General features: G+C 43.8%; 1 long non-coding RNA gene across 1 annotated transcript; it reads right to left on the bottom strand.

The window, feature by feature from the left end:
• Window positions 1-15,158: 15,158 nt before the first annotated feature.
• LOC113127413 (uncharacterized) lies at window positions 15,159-16,099 on the bottom strand. The gene is made up of 3 exons (XR_003295422.1): window positions 15,849-16,099; window positions 15,613-15,736; window positions 15,159-15,175 (listed from the first exon to the last, which is right to left on the bottom strand). It is a non-coding gene; the product is annotated as an uncharacterized LOC113127413 (long non-coding RNA).
• Between the last annotated feature and the right edge of the window lie 319 nt (window positions 16,100-16,418).

Raw genomic sequence — 16,418 nt, 5'->3', positions numbered from 1 at the left:
TCTCTCCCATAGTGTTTCATACTGTTTACGTGTCTCTCAGGCTTCTCGCTAATCAAATTGGGCGTCCTACTGTGGATACCAATCTGTAGGGACAAGGGGGAACTGGGTTGGCAACCATAATGACACTTTTGTTGTATTTTTTCTTTTTAGTCCAGTTTTATGAAATTGTACTTTTGAGAAATGGATGTCAAATCTGTTAAATGTCGTCAATAGGCAGAGCTGGGGATGCGGTGGCCTTGTGGTTCCTTCGCCGTTACGTATTTCTGCGTCTTTGCGTTTGTGTCCATCTCTGTGATTGAACCAGGGTGGCCAGCGTGCAGAGTGAACCGGGCCAGCAGAACCTCCTGATACAACCTCCATTAGGAAGAAAGCGTGGCCTCAGACAGGTGAGACGCCATCATCGTCCGTCATCTTTTATACAAGCACAAACACGCATACATGCATTGAGGATAATATGGTGGATTTATACATGTATCAGGGTCATCGAGCAAGTGCAAAGGCTTTGGAATAATTGTGTTTGTGTAAAAGTGGTAGTGTGGAAACAATTCTCTATACCTAGTTGCTGTTACTTGTGAGTTCTCTGCAGATACGTCGCCCCCTGCTGTTGATTCCAAAGAATGAACCACAAGGTCGATCTGGAGCGAGACTTTCCACAACCCGCAGGAGCATCCAGCCCAAAAACAAACCACTGGATAACAACCTTCACATGTGTCTGAGAGTTAGCGACAGTAAGGATCGGTGAAAATCTGAAACGATTTTGTTTTACATTTTAAAAAGGGATGACGCTACACTTATCCCACACTTCAGATCGAGAGCACAGGCCAAATGTGGACTGATAAAAATTGATATTTAGTTTCTGTGTGCAGATTTGAACTGACCTGCTTCACCCCTCCACAACCTCTGTGTTTGTTCCTGTGCTGTTTGTTGTATCACCTGTCTTCAAACTGACTCTTCTCACTCTGTTCTGTCTCATGCCCTGTTTCGAAAAAAATGAACTTTATTGGACTGTGACCTCCTAGTCCTTGCCTAGCCCTCCTGTCCCATCCCCGCCTCCATTCTCTTTGGTGGTGCTGATGTGTTAACGAGTTGCAAGATGACGCTGTCATCTCTGTTTTGACCACTCGTGCACGTGTGCCCACAGCGCACGGAGACCAAAAGGGGTCGATGACCTTTACAGAGAATCAAACCCAGCAGGCGTCCGCGGGGGAGGGCAAGCCCCTGACTCCCAGCGTTGTGACCCCTTCAAAGTCTCCCATGCCGGAGGTCACGTCCACTCCCACGGTCAGCGCTGACCTCCACAGCCCTGCAAACAAGCAGGTAGGAGACAATATAAGGGGTACGCTCCCTTGAATTTCATGCATTTTCCAATATCTTAAACCTGTTAATATGGAGACGAAAAGCACTCCTGAAAAAATGTAATTCTTTAGATGGATAACTAAAGACAATATGCTTTCGTTAAACAAACTGAACAAGGAACAGGAGAAGAGAGAGCAGTGGGGCCTCCTCAGCAGCCTCTCCCCTCCAACCCAACACCCCCATCCGGGACGTGCGCCCTGCTTCCTCTTTCCCGAATCTGCTCCCCTCTCCCATTATCCCGCACCTCGTCCCTCCACCGCTCCCAGTGCTGGGTACTGCGCCCGCCCCGGGCCCTCCGCCACCACCAGCGCTGCCGTCGACCCCGCTTCTTCCTCCGCCTCCTCCGGGGCCATCCAGGATCTGAGAAAGCCCCGGACACGGCGGCACTCCTACCACGCTGTGACGCCCTGCTGCGGTTCAGCGAGGACGACGGCACAGAGAATCCCCTCCTCACCCCCCTGTTGACCTGGACCTGGATGAGTCCCATGTTTGATGAGGCGACAGGTAGATTGATTCTCTAGCTATTCTATTCTCAGGCAATGAGCTGAATGTATAACACAGTTTATTTTTCTGTTATGTTATGTCATCAGTGGTGTTAATGATGACATAAATAAAGATCAGACATTATCAAGTGATTAATATATTGAAGTTAAACATATGTATAGTGAGAGTAGAGTATATACATCTAAGAAGAAGATGCAAAGTTCATTATATGATATACATGTAGTGTATATTGTATACATTATATACAACAGTCTGGAGATTAGTCATCCAAAGAATGGATTTTTATAAGAAAATATAAGATTTAATTATCGATAATCAAATCAATCAGTATTAATTAAAGTTTATTGTACTTGAATTTAAGTACTATATTAAAGTTTGTATTAGTGATGTTGTCTTATTCCTTATAACTCATTTCACCAGTGAAGCAATGTGTCATCATTAGCTGTGTTTAACATTATGTGTCCAAGTTTGTGAAGATACAATCATATCTTGTGTGTAGTCTTTACAATAGTAAAGTGGACTTATGCATATGGGTTGAGTTTTTCACGCTTTTTTGAAGAAGCGTTACTGTTCCCTTTAAATGTGCCATTTCTGTGTCTAATTATGTAACTGTGTTAGTGTGTAGCTACAGGAATATATGATATACAATAAATGTCATATTTACGATATCAGCGCTGGGTGCATTTTTTGTTCTTTTTTAAAATCATAACTTCAATAACTAAACCATGAATGTTTTTTTTGCCAGATCATTTATAGCTTCTCAAAATGTCCAAATTGATCCAAACTGAGGTCTTTGATTTGACAGCCAAACAAAGTCTTGGTATTTTCTCTGCCATAGACATTAAATGTTGTTTGGAAAGTTCCAATATCGCATAGACATGTAATCTTAGACGTCGACCAGTTGATGTCGCCGTAGTTGATTTGTCCAGCAGATGGCGCCGTTGTTGACCGGCCAACGCTTGGAAACCATCAACTTCTTTGTGTCCTTAAAAAGGAAGAGGCCCTTCTTTAAAAAAAGTTTAATTTTATCGTAATTCTTGTACATAGAGAGAGCTTAGTGAGCCGGAGTCAAATCGCAATCTTGGCCCATAAAGCGGAATGTGAGAATAACAGGCTACGGACAGGACCATTGGATCTTTAGTATGAATGGCGTCTGGAAATGTATGTTAGTCGGATAAAAGGAGAGACGGAGGGAGTGACAGCCAGTGACATGGAAGGTGTTTTAGACAAAGACTGAACACAGCGAGTCATAATCAATATTAGAAATCGGATCTAAATATAGATAAGAATAATGTTGAATGAAGTTCACACCGCGGGTCAGTAGGCGGCGGTAAAGCAACTTTGGCGAGGCTGCAAGCTGCCATGAGGAAATGGCTGAGGAAGAGAGGATCCACTTCCTCCCATAAATCCCTTCGGAGAACGTCACTTCCTCTTTGACATTCGGCGGAGCCAGACGGAAGAGCCGCTGCGACCCGCGTTTGGCTCAGTAACGGCGGAGATTCGGTGTCGGCGGCGGCTCGTCGTGTGGCGGAGACAGAGGAGACACACTCGGCTTTAGTTGGACGGTCGGACCGCGTAGATGGACGTGGCGGCGGAGGATGGCGGCTAGCTAACCGGCTAACCGGCTGGGCAGTTAGCAGACGGACGCCACGTGTGAGAGTCGCGGTCACGTCAGGGCGAGTTGTCCAACATGTATATGAAAGAAAACGACTCTCTGTACCTTTGTCGTTGTCACGACAATAACAAGAAAGGTCTAGAGAGGCCGGGGGGGAAGACACGGGGTTCATAGTCAGGTGCAGTAATTGTTTTTGTGTTTTTCATGTTTTGATGAAGGTACGGAGCACGGGGGACGGAGGGACACCCGACGGCCAGATCCAGACGGAGTCGTCGACCTCCAGGAAAGGACAGCGTATATCGTAAGGTGTGGGTTTGTAGTTCTGAAAGTGTTTGTTCAGACAAACTAGTTTAGGTCAATGCATTGGAACATTTGAGTAGCACATACATGTTATACCTTTATCTGCAGTCATCTCCTAGCCTTAGTCATGTCAGTAGCCCAGTCAGTTAACTATGTCAGTGTTTAGAGTCAGTGGTTGTTTCTTTCCAAATTATATGCAGTCAATGTATTTCAGTAGAGGTAGATGTGATAGATGAGCAAAGGTTTAGAAAAGTGTTAAGACTCCAGGGAAAGAACAGTGTAGGAGAGGATGTGAATAGATGTGCTACTTGTGATGTTTGTTCTTTCTAATAAAGTGACATGTAAAATCTGACTCTCTTGTCCTCATCATTGTAACTACCTGTAGCATGAGACAGCAATGTGAGTGTGAAAGAGTAAAGGGCTAATTCTGTAATTATGTGGGAAAGAAGGGAGTTTAGGTGTCAAAGGTTATGTAGTGGTGCTAGAGAACAGAAATGTGTTATTGAGCACATACTGTGTGTATATATTAAGTGTTTTTCATTGATTGTGAGCATCATGTGCCCCTCATATTTATATCAGGCAAAAGAAAAAACTAATTAGATAAACAGATGGGATACATGTGAATCATTTTTATTGGTGGAACCAATGTTAACAGTTTGTGGTGAAATATGGAACATATAGAAAAGAACTTTAATAAAAACTGAAGTGTCTAAAAGTGGAAGTCTTTTTTGTGTCTTTGTATAAGAAAAATGAAGTTAAACGTTTGACTTAAGTTTAACATTGACTTAAAACTTTATTAACTTAGAAAGTGCTTTTTGAAGTGTCACATTCAAGTCAAATCACTTCACAACAACACAGACCTTTAAGTCCAAAAGTTGCAAAGTCATTTCACTTCAATGCACAAAGCTGCTTCATCCAAGTCAAGTCACTTTGCAACCACAGGTACACTTCCTGGTCTTTGTGTTGCAAAAATGACTTCACTTCAATGGCTGTTCCTTTGTCATCCAAAGCAAACTTTGGCCAAGGCAAGCATGAAGAGTCCAGGAAACCTGAAATGAAAAAAAAAAAAAGTATAATTTTACTATGGATTGGTGTTGATAAGAGGGTTGAAATGTTTAATTCATCTGTGATATTGATATTTATCTCCACATGTAATAAAATACAAAACATGTTTCTAAACACTGCTTGTCTTGTACTCACTTTAATAAAAATTACCTTACAAACAAGCAGTTTACAAGGTAGCCAACAGCTTCTCCAGGCCTCGTTATTTTACCTGAAAAACAAAGTATTTCCGGAAGAGGAAGCCTCAGCTACAATCCTGAGACAAAGGAAACGGGGAGGAAAATAAACTAAACTGCTCCGTCGCACACCTCTGAAATTAAAATCATTAACTAACAATTATTAAATTAACATTATTAGGCTGCTCCAAACACTGCTGACGACTCCACAACAGCCCCGCTGTCGGAAGTTCAGACTACATTCATTCCTATCGCCCGAGACGACACATCCGGTGCCTTGTCACGTTCCCGACACAAACCCCGCCCTCCTCTACAGCAAAAAAGAAAAACCACGTTATTTCTGCTTCTCTTGTCTGTAAAACAAACAAAGATCTTCGTCCACAACCGCCATTAAAAACATGCGGGGACTCCGGGTCTGCTGCGCGACTCCAACCCGCTTCAGCACCTGAAACAAACTCCGTTAACACCTGCTACAAACATTTAGCTCCGACGATAAACACACACTCTGCCCTCTCCGCCGACCTGTAGGAAACAAACACATTAAACAAAGAAACACTCCTCACAAACCGCCAGCCCCGGACTCCAAAACTGACGCTGTTTGCCGTCGTCCCGCAGTCACACCTGTAAACCAAAAACCAAACCAAACTTTCACGCCGGTCTCGTCCTCAGCGGAACGAACAGCCCGAACTCTGCAAAGAAAACACAACAGGTCAGAAACAAGTTCAACTGAGCGTCGACTCGTCAAACGATCGACCAGCTCACGCCGAACGTACTGAACCCGTCTGAACCTGGACCTTAAATGAGACCGGCCCGCCTTCCCGCAGGCGCTTAAATAGACGCACAGCCACGTGATTGAGCCGCCGTCCAATCGCACGCGAATCCTTTCTACGCATGCGCCGTGGTAATGTGTCGGTCGTTAAGGAAACGGCTCTGAGAGCAGGCTGTTTGACGTGAAGGACGGAAGCCGGCTATGTCAATGACCAAACTAAGGCAGAACGTAGAGTCTGCAAGACTAAAATCTCACATAGATCTGGCTTGTAAATAGTGAAACGTTTGTTTTTCAACTTGCTCCTTTATTTTTTTATCGCTCTGTAGATTGTATAAATAAAGGTGGACTTATATAATCAACAGTTCATATAGTGCATGTTTTTTCACATTAGTGTTGGTAATAAATGAATTTAAGCACCAAAAAATATGAAGAGCCACGGAAAGACCCGTCTCTTTAGTGAGCTGAGCCAAAAGAGCCGGAAATCACATGACTAATGCGCCGCACGTTTTCCACATTACTGATTACCTCTCGGCCACGCCCCGGCTCCTGATTGGGAGCCGCGTTGTTTGTTTCTCTCTCTCTCTCTCTCTCTCTCTCTCTCTCTGTCGCTTTTCTCTTCAATCCGCATTTGATTGACATGTGTGGCGTCTCTGTCTGCGCTGAGAGGAGAGGGGAGGGGCGGAGTTACACACACAGCAAACACACGAACAGAAAACGCAGCAAAATCCGGATACATTTTAATTACATTGACCAAACTAAGGCAGAACGTAGAGTCTGCAAGACTAAAATCTCACATAGATCTGGCTTGTAAATAGTGAAACGTTTGTTTTTGCACTTGCTGATTTATTTTTTTATCGCTCTGTAGAGTGTATAAATAAAGGTGGACTTATATAATCAACAGTTCATATAGTGCATGTTTTTTTACATTAGTGTTGGTAATAAATGAATTTAAGGACCAAAAAATCTGAAGAGCCACGGAAAGAGCCGTCTCTTTAGTGAGCTGAGCCAAAAGAGCCGGAAATCACATGACTAATGCGCCGCACGTTATCCACATTACTGATTACCTCTCGGCCACGCCCCGGCTCCTGATTGGGAGCTGCTTTGTCTCTCTCTCTCTCTCTCTCTCCCTCTCTCTCTCTCTCTGTACCTTCTGCAGGTGTCCCTGGTCCTGGAGCTGTATATTGCTGATGTGCAGTTACTGGCCCCACCAACCTGCAGTGTCTATTTGTTGTTTATTGTTGCTGTTCTCTTCTCTCTCACCGTATTAGTTAATGTTACTACAAAACCTGATGAAACAAACCACCTTTTCTTAAGGAAATAAAAGCCTGTATGACTAACACATAACACACAGGTTATTGTACTTTGCAATGACAAACCTCTGACATACCTCTTCTTATAATATACCTACTTTACCCTCTCTCTTCTCTCTATAGCAGGGGTGTCAAACTTACGGCCCGCGGGCGAGATCAGGCCTGCAAACGGGTTTAATCCGGCCCGCGAGATGATTTGAAGTTGAAATTAGCTGCAATTTTTCAATGAAAGAAGTTGTTCTAAATGTGTCCACTGGGTATCGCAATAGCAATTATGTTAAGGAGGCAAACTGTTTATACCAGGGCTGAGCAAGTAGGCCTATACTTGTTAGGTGGCCCGGAGGTAGGTGCCTTGTCGGTCCGGTCCGGCCCACTTGGGTATAGATTTTCCTTCATATGGCCCCTGACCTAAAATGACTTTGACACCCCTGCTCTATACTCTTGGCCCCCAGTATGACTGTAAAAATCCTGTAAGGTGAAGGAAGTCGGTCTTAGCACAGAAGAGGAATATTTCATTGAAATGACATATTCAATTCAATTCAATTTATTTGTATAGCACCAAATCACAATAAAAATCATCTCAAGGCACTTTAGAAAAACTAAAAACCCAACAAATTCCTCATGAGCAAGCACTTGGCGACAGCAGAAACCTCCAGCAGAACCAGGCTCAGTCTGGGCGGCCATCTGCCTCGACCGGTTGGGTTGAGTGGACAGAGGAGAGAGAAGAGAAAAGCAACAAACAACAAAAAGACACTGCAGGTTGGTGGGGCCAGTAACTGCACATCAGCAATATACAGCTCCAGGACCAGGGACACCTGCAGAAGGTACAGAGAGAGAGAGAGAGCACAAAGTTACAAAGTTAGTGACAATCAATACATATATATGAGGAGGATGGGAGTTTAATATATGTCAGGAAATTCTGTGAAATTTTGCAGCTGCGTGTGTTGAAAATGAAGCAGTAGTGTAATATGTGGAGAAATTGTGGTGGAAAGTGAAACGTGAATGATAAACATTTTTGGGTCATGTACTGAAAGTGTGGTAAAACTGAAGCATCAGTATCAGAAGTGCTAAAAATCCGATGAGGAATGAAGAGCTGGTATAAAGGACTAAAATGAGGTGTTTAATGTGAAATAAAGTCCAAGAAATGGTTTAGTGTAGATGTGCTGAGAAATAAGAGGTCGGTTTATTTAGGACTACACCTGTGACTATAGACTCAGTGAGATGGCGTCATCTATAGACGTATGAAGGTCATAGGGTCAGGTGCAATGAGGCTCTTGAGGGGGCGTGGCCGAGAGATAATCAGTAATGTGGAAAACGTGCGGCGCATTACTCAAGTGTTTTCCGGCTGTTTTTAGAGAACTGGTTCTTTTGGCTCGGCTCACCAGAAGAGCCGGGTCTTTCCGTGGCTTTTCAGATTTTTTGGTGCTTAAATTCATTTATTACCAACAATAATGTAAAAAAAATGCACTGTTTATTATATAAGTCCACCTTTATTTATACACTCTACGGAGTGATAAAAAATGAATTAGAAAGTGCAAAAACAAACGTTTCACTTTTTACAAGCCAGATCTATGTGAGATTTTAGTCTTGCAGACTCTACGTTCTGCCTTAGTTTGGTCATTGACATAGCCGGCTTCCGTCCTTCACGTCAAACAGCCTGCTCTCAAAACCGTTTCCTTAACGACCGACACATTACCACGGCGCATGCGTAGAAAGGATTCGCGTGCGATTGGACGGCGACTCAATCACGTGGCTGTGAGTCTATTTAAGCGCCTGCGGGAAGGCGGGCCGGTCTCATTTAAGGTCCAGGTTCAGACGGGTTCAGTACGTTCGGCGTGAGCTGGTCGATCGTTTGACGAGTCGACGCTCAGTTGAACTTGTTTCTGACCTGTTGTGTTTTCTTTGCAGAGTTCGGGCTGTTCGTTCCGCTGAGGACGAGACCGGCGTGAAAGTTTGGTTTGGTTTTTGGTTTACAGGTGTGACTGCGGGACGACGGCAAACAGCGTCAGTTTTGGAGTCCGGGGCTGGCGGTTTGTGAGGAGTGTTTCTTTGTTTAATGTGTTTGTTTCCTACAGGTCGGCGGAGAAGGCAGAGTGTGTGTTTATCGTCGGAGCTAAATGTTTGTAGCAGGTGTTAACGGAGTTTGTTTCAGGTGCTGAAGCGGGTTGGAGTCGCGCAGCAGACCCCGAGTCCCCGCATGTTTTTAATGGCGTTTGTGGACGAAGATCTTTGTTTGTTTTACAGACAAGAGAAGCAGAAATAACGTTTTTCTTCTTTTTTGCTGTAGAGGAGGGCGGGGTTTGTGTCTTGAACGTGACAAGGCACCGGATGTGTCGTCACGGGCGGAAGGAAAGAATGTAGTCTGAACTTCCGACAGCGGGGCTGTTGTGGAGTCGTCAGCAGTGTTTGGAGCAGCCTAATAATGTTAATTTAATAATTGTTAGTTAATGATTTTAATTTCAGAGGTGTGCGACGGAGCAGTTTAGTTTATTTTCCTCCCCGTTTCCTTTGTCTCAGGATTGTAGCTGAGGCTTCCTCTTCCGGAAATACTTTGTTTTTCAGGTAAAATAACGAGGCCTGGAGAAGCTGTTGGCTACCTTGTAAACTGCTTGTTTGCAAGGTAACTTTTATTAAAGTGAGTACAAGACAAGCAGTGTTTAGAAACATGTTTTGTATTTTATTACATGTGGAGATAAATAATATCACAGATGAATTCAACATTTCACCCTCTTATCAACACCAATCCATAGTAAAATTAAACTTTTTTTTTTTTTTTCATTTCAGGTTTCCTGGACTCTTCATGCTTGCCTTGGCCAAAGTTTGCTTTGGAGGACAAAGGAACAGCCATTGAAGTGAAGTCATTTTTGCAACACAAAGACCAGGAAGTGTACCTGTGGTTGCAAAGTGACTTGACTTGGATGAAGCAGCTTTGTGCATTGAAGTGAAATGACTTTGCAACTTTTGGACTTAAAGGTCTGTGTTGTTGTGAAGTGATTTGACTTGAATGTGACACTTCAAAAAGCACTTTCTAAGTTAATAAAGTTTTAAGTCAATGTTAAACTTAAGTCAAACGTTTAACTTCATTTTTCTTATACAAAGACACAAAAAAGACTTCCACTTTTAGACACTTCAGTTTTTATTAAAGTTCTTCTCTCTATGTTCCATATTCCATCTCAAACTTAACATTTGTTCCACCAATAAAAATGATTCACATATATCCCATCTTTTTATCTAATTTTTTCTTTTGCCTGATATAAATATGAGGGGCACATGATGCTCACAAACAATGAAAAACACATTTCTGTTCTCTAGCACCACTACATAACTTTTGACACCTAAACTCCCTTCTTTCCCACATAATTAGACAGCCCTTTACTCTTTCATACTCACATTGCTGTCTCATGCTACAGTTACAATGATGAGGACAAGAGAGTCAGATTTCACATGTCACTTTATTAGAAAGAACAAACATCACAAGTAGCACATCTATTCACATCCTCTCCTACACTGTTCTTTCCCTTGAGTCTTAACACTTTTCTAAACCTTTGCTCATCTATCACATCTACCTCTACTGAAATACATTGACTGCATATGATTTGGAAAGAAACAACTGACTGGGCTACTGACATGACTAACGCTAGGAGATGACTGCAGATAAAGGTATTACATGTATGTGCTACTCAAATGTTCCAATGCATTGACCTAAACTAGTTTGTCTGAACAAACACTTTCAGAACTACAAACCCACACCTTACGATATACGCTGTCCTTTCCTGGAGGTCGACGACTCCGTCTGGATCTGGCCGTCGGGTGTCCCTCCGTCCCCCGTGCTCCGTACCTTCATCAAAACATAAAAAACACGAAAACAATTACTGCACCTGACTATGAACCCCGTGTCTTCCCCCCCGGCCTCTCTAGACCTTTCTTGTTATGGTCGTGACAACGACAAAGGTACAGAGAGTCGTTTTCTTTCATATACATGTTGGACAACTCGCCCTGACGTGACCGCGACTCTCACACGTGGCGTCCGTCTGCTAACTGCCCAGCCGGTTAGCCGGTTAGCTAGCCGCCATCCTCCGCCGCCACGTCCATCTACGCGGTCCGACCGTCCAACTAAAGCAGAGTGTGTCTCCTCTGTCTCCGCCACACGACGAGCCGCCGCCGACACAGAATCTCCGCCGTTACTGAGCCAAACGCGGGTCGCTGCGGCTCTTCCGTCTGGCTCCGCCGAATGTCAAAGAGGAAGTGACGTTTTCCGAAGGGATTTATGGGAGGAAGTGGATCCTCTCTTCCTCAGCCATTTCCTCATGGCAGCTTGCAGCCTCGCCAAAGTTGCTTTACCGCCGCCTACTGACCCGCGGTGTGAACTTCATTCCACATTATTCTTATTATCTATATTTAGATCCGATTTCTAATATTGATTATGACTCGCTGTGTTCACTCTTTGTCTAAAACACCTTCCATGTCACTGGCTGTCACTCCCTCCGTCTCTCCTTTTATCCGACTAACATACATTTCCAGACCCCATTCATACTAAAGATCCAATGATCCTGTCCGTAGCCTGTTATTCTCACATTCCGCTTTATGGGCCAAGATTGCGATTTGACTCCGGCTCACTAAGCTCTCTCTATGTATAAGAATTACGATAAAATTAAACTTTTTTTAAAGAAGGGCCTCTTCCTTTTTAAGGACACAAAGAAGTTGATGGTTTCCAAGCGTTGGCCGGTCAACAAGGGCGCCATCTGCTGGACAAATCAACTACGGCGACATCAACTGATCGACGTCTAAGATTACACGTCTATGCGATATTGGAACTTTCCAAACAACATTTAATGTCTATGGCAGAGAAAATACCAAGACTTTGTTTGGCTGTCAAATCAAAGACCTCTGTTTGGACCAATTTGGACACTTTGAGAAGCTATAAATGATCTGGCAAAAAAACATTCATGGTTTAGTTATTGAAGTTATGATTTTAAAAAAGAACAAAAAATGCACCCAGCGCTGATATCGTAAATATGACGTTTATTGTATATCATATATTCCTGTAGCTACACACTAACACAGTTACATAATTAGACACAGAAATGGCACATTTCAAGGGAACAGTAACGCTTCTTCAAAAAAGCGTGCAAAACTCAACCCATATGCATAAGTCCACTTTACTATTGTAAAGACTACACACAAGATATGATTGTATCTTCACAAACTTGGACACATAATGTTAAACACATCTAATGATGACACATTGCTTCACCGGTGAAATGAGTTATAAGGAATAAGACAACATCACTAATACAAACTTTAATATAGTACTTAAATTCAAGTACAATAAACTTGAATTAATACTGATTGATTTGATTATCGATAATTAAATCTTATATTTTCTTATAAAAATCCATTCTTTGGATGACTAATCTCCAGACTGTTGTATATAATGTATACAATACACACTACATGTATATCATATAATAAACTTTGCGTCTTCTTCTTAGATGTATATACTCTACTCTCACTATACATATGTTTAACTTCAATATATTAATCACTTGATAATGTCTGATCTTTATTTATGTCATCATTAACACCACTGATGACATAACATAACAGAAAAATAAACTGTGTTATACATTCAGGTCATTGCCTGAGAATAGAATAGCTAGAGAATCAATCTACCTGTCGCCTCATCAAACATGGGACTCATCCAGGTCCAGGTCAACAGGGGGTGAGGAGGGGATTCTCTTTGCCGTCGTCCTCGCTGAACCGCAGCAGGGCGTCACAGTGTGGAAGGAGTGCCGCCGTGTCCTCGTCCCCGGGGCTTTTTCTGATCCTGGATGGCCCCGGAGGAGGCGGAGGAAGAAGCGGGGTCGACAGCAGCGCTGGTGGTGGCGGAGGGCCCAGGGCGGGCGCAGAACCCAGCACTGGGAGCGGTGGAGGGAGGAGGTGCGGGATAAAGGGACAGGGGAGCAGATTCGGGAAAGAGGAAGCGGGGAGCACGCCCCGGATGGGGGTGTTGGGCTGGAGGGGAGAGGATGCTGAGGAGGCCCCACTGCTCTCTCTTCTCCTGTTCCTTGTTCAGTTTGTTTAATGAAAGCATATTGTCTTTAGTTATCCATCTAAAGATTTAAATTTTTTCAGGAGTGCTTTTCGTCTCCATATTAACAGGTTTAAGATACTGGAAAATGCGTGAAATTCAAGTGAGCGTACCCCTTATATTGTCTCCTACCTGCTTGTTTGCAGGGCCGTGGAGGTCGGCGTTGACCGTGGGAGTGGACGTGACGTGGCGGACTTTGAAGAGGCCGGAGGGGCTGCGACGCTGGGAGTCAGGGGCTTGCCCTCCCCCGCGGACGCCTGCTGGGCTTGATTCTCTGTAATACACAAACACAATTAGTCCAAAGCCTTTGCACTTGCTCGATGACCATGATACATGTATAAATCCACCATATTATCCTCAATGCATGTATGCGTGTTTGTGCTTGTATAAAAGATGACAGACGATGATGGTGTCTCACCTGTCTGAGGCCACGCTTTCTTCCTACTGGAGGTTGTATCAGATTAGTACAGATTGGTATCCACAGTAGGACGCCCAATTTGATTAGCGAGAAGCCTGAGAGACACGTAAACAGTATGAAACACTATGGGAGAGAGGCTGACTTTGGTGATGGCACATCAACTGTAAAGACTCACAGCTAACACAGAAGAAGAGACAGAGCTCCCTGGCCCTGGGGCTGAAGGGCCCTCTTTAGATTTTTAGGAAGGGGGCTGGTTAGATAGCACAGCAGATGAGCTGAGACCATGAGGGTCAGTGCTCAAAAGGAAGTGGGAGGGTGGGGGTTGGTGGGACAGAGACATTGGACCCACACAGAAAGCGTCACCACACTGAGCACCTTTCTTATGAGGGTAGGAAGCCAGAGTATTCCCTCTGACCTCAGCTAGAAAACCTGCAGCATATTTTTCACATCCCACTATTCTTACTGTCTATGTAAAAACAAACAAACAAACACTATAAATCAACAGAGAAATACACAGGAAAAAATGACTGTGGCTGTGGGATACAGCTGCTTGATCCTTTTCAAAATATTAATTGTGCATATTCCATAAACAAGTCAAGATCGGAATTGTACGTTAACATTTCAAGAAAGAAAAACTAATATTCTCGCACCACGATCAACACTTATAACTGTCAGGCTACATATCTTTGTATGATCGCATTTCATACTTTGTGTGAAACTTCTGGCTTCACTTCAGGCTCTGCCTGAACACCAGGTACAAAATCATCAACTATAGAACAAACAGATCCAGGCCATCATATCAAAACATTGCATGTTATTTTTGGAGCAAATGTCTGACCAGAGCCGCTGTGCACAGCCTCCTTGAGGATCTTCAGTTCATTGTTGAACTCTGCAAACAGGGAGCTCTTGCAGGGAGGCCGTGGGATGAAACGTCGCTCCAGCTGGTCGGCGATGTGGTGACGGGAGTCGGCAGGCTGGGTCAACAACTGCAAAACGCATGACATTTCTGAGACCGGCCCGAGGATCGCTGCATTTATGGTGATGTTAGAACCTGTCGATTAACAGGTTAACGTCGATATTTGACTCCTTTACCTTGCACTGTATGAATGGTCTCAGCAGGACAAAGACAGGGATGCGGGTTCCGACAATGAAGTCAATGAAGTCCCAGAAGGCCAGGCCGCCCACCTTCTGCAGAGCCATCTCTTTTACCTGCAGGCTTAAGCGGTACCACTGGTTCCCTAACGAACGCTCGTAGCAAACCAGCACCACCTTCAGAGCTGGACAGGGAAGAAAGAAGGCAAGAGGATTAGAAGAGAAAGTGGTGGGAACAAGAAAAGCCATCAGCTGATGCCATTTCTCAGTCATACCCAGATATGCAGCCTGACTGGTGGACTCGGCTAAACCTTCTCTGTGCAGATCCTTCCCTGTGTCGCCGGGGGTGGAGCAGTGAGCTGGGGAAGCATCCAGCATGAAGTTTTTGGTGCGAGAGGTGGAGATGATCCGAGGAGGCTAAAGGATATTGATGACTGTCTGCAGCAGCAGGAAGATCTTGGGCTGCTCCAGGTGGGGGCTGTCTGCAAAGAAAACACCACAGACGCCCAGGTACAGCCGATCTGCTATTGCTTTTTGGCCATTTCAATCACAGAGTGTCTCTATAAAGACCTACTGTGGGATCGACAATGTCATTTTATGGAGGAACAACCTGCACGGGTCATAGTCATTGATTTTACAACATAGTTTCATTATACGGTAGGTGAACGGACGTGTTTATACTAGATCGTCCCTAAGATTTCAAATCTGTTTACAAGGTAACCAGCAATAACAGTCCAGACCAGAAACAGAACACTTAAAAGACTGCATGCTGCCACTAGACCAGAAATAAACTTCATGTGAATAAATAAATCTTGACAAAATGCAAATATAAGTTAGATACGATGCATCTTAGACACCATCCAAATTGATTTCATAAAAACTATTCATGAACTGCCTCAAATCAGAAAAAAGTCTGTACCTTTGCTTCCAGACCCCACTGTCAATACAAAGGGAATGAGCAGGTTGAGCAGCATCCCCTCACGCCTCTCCTGATTGGTGAAAGGTGAGATCACATGACTGAGAGGGAAATCATCCTTTAAGGCCTAGGATGGTGGAAAAGGAGGAAACAGAAGTTAGCCCTGATAGTGGGCGTATGGAACATATTATTTAGGAACACAGTTTTGATGAAGTCAGATGAGTGTAATTGAAGTCTACCTGGATCTGCAGGGCCACCAGCCGCACCACTGCTGTGTCATTTCGTTCATTTTACAGCAGGTGGCGCTGTAGCCCTCTTGTGGGCGTTGTAAAAATGGCCGCGGTTCTCAAACACTATATACTGAAGACAACATGGTTTGCTTCAGCTGACATATTATAATACACAAAATGCCACAAGCAATTCAAACCATGTGAAAACCTAGGAAAGCAAATACACACCACAATAAAGTGACTCGTGTCCTGCATCCTCCCTGCCATTGTTGTTTAACAGCGCCACGGTGACTTGGTAGCTGTCACGTGACAAATGAACGAGGACCGATCCGAGAACGAGTGTACAGCTCGCCACACAGCCTGAGCTGTGGACGATGAACGATTTGTGGCAGAGTATAACACAAAATCAACATGTTGATATAATTTTGGAAAGTATTTATTTACAATCACACTTTACATTATATACACAATAACACTACACACATCTACAAGAATCAAAGACCACTAATTAATTATGATCCCATGAATCAATAATGTATGTCGGGTGTCAGGTGACAAATACATGAACGTCAGATATCA

The sequence above is a fragment of the Mastacembelus armatus genome, chromosome 2 (genome assembly GCF_900324485.2).
Source record: "Mastacembelus armatus chromosome 2, fMasArm1.2, whole genome shotgun sequence".
Classification (NCBI taxonomy): domain Eukaryota; kingdom Metazoa; phylum Chordata; class Actinopteri; order Synbranchiformes; family Mastacembelidae; genus Mastacembelus; species Mastacembelus armatus.
Note: the sequence above shows the minus strand (reverse complement) of the source record. Positions and strands in the feature narration are given on the sequence as shown.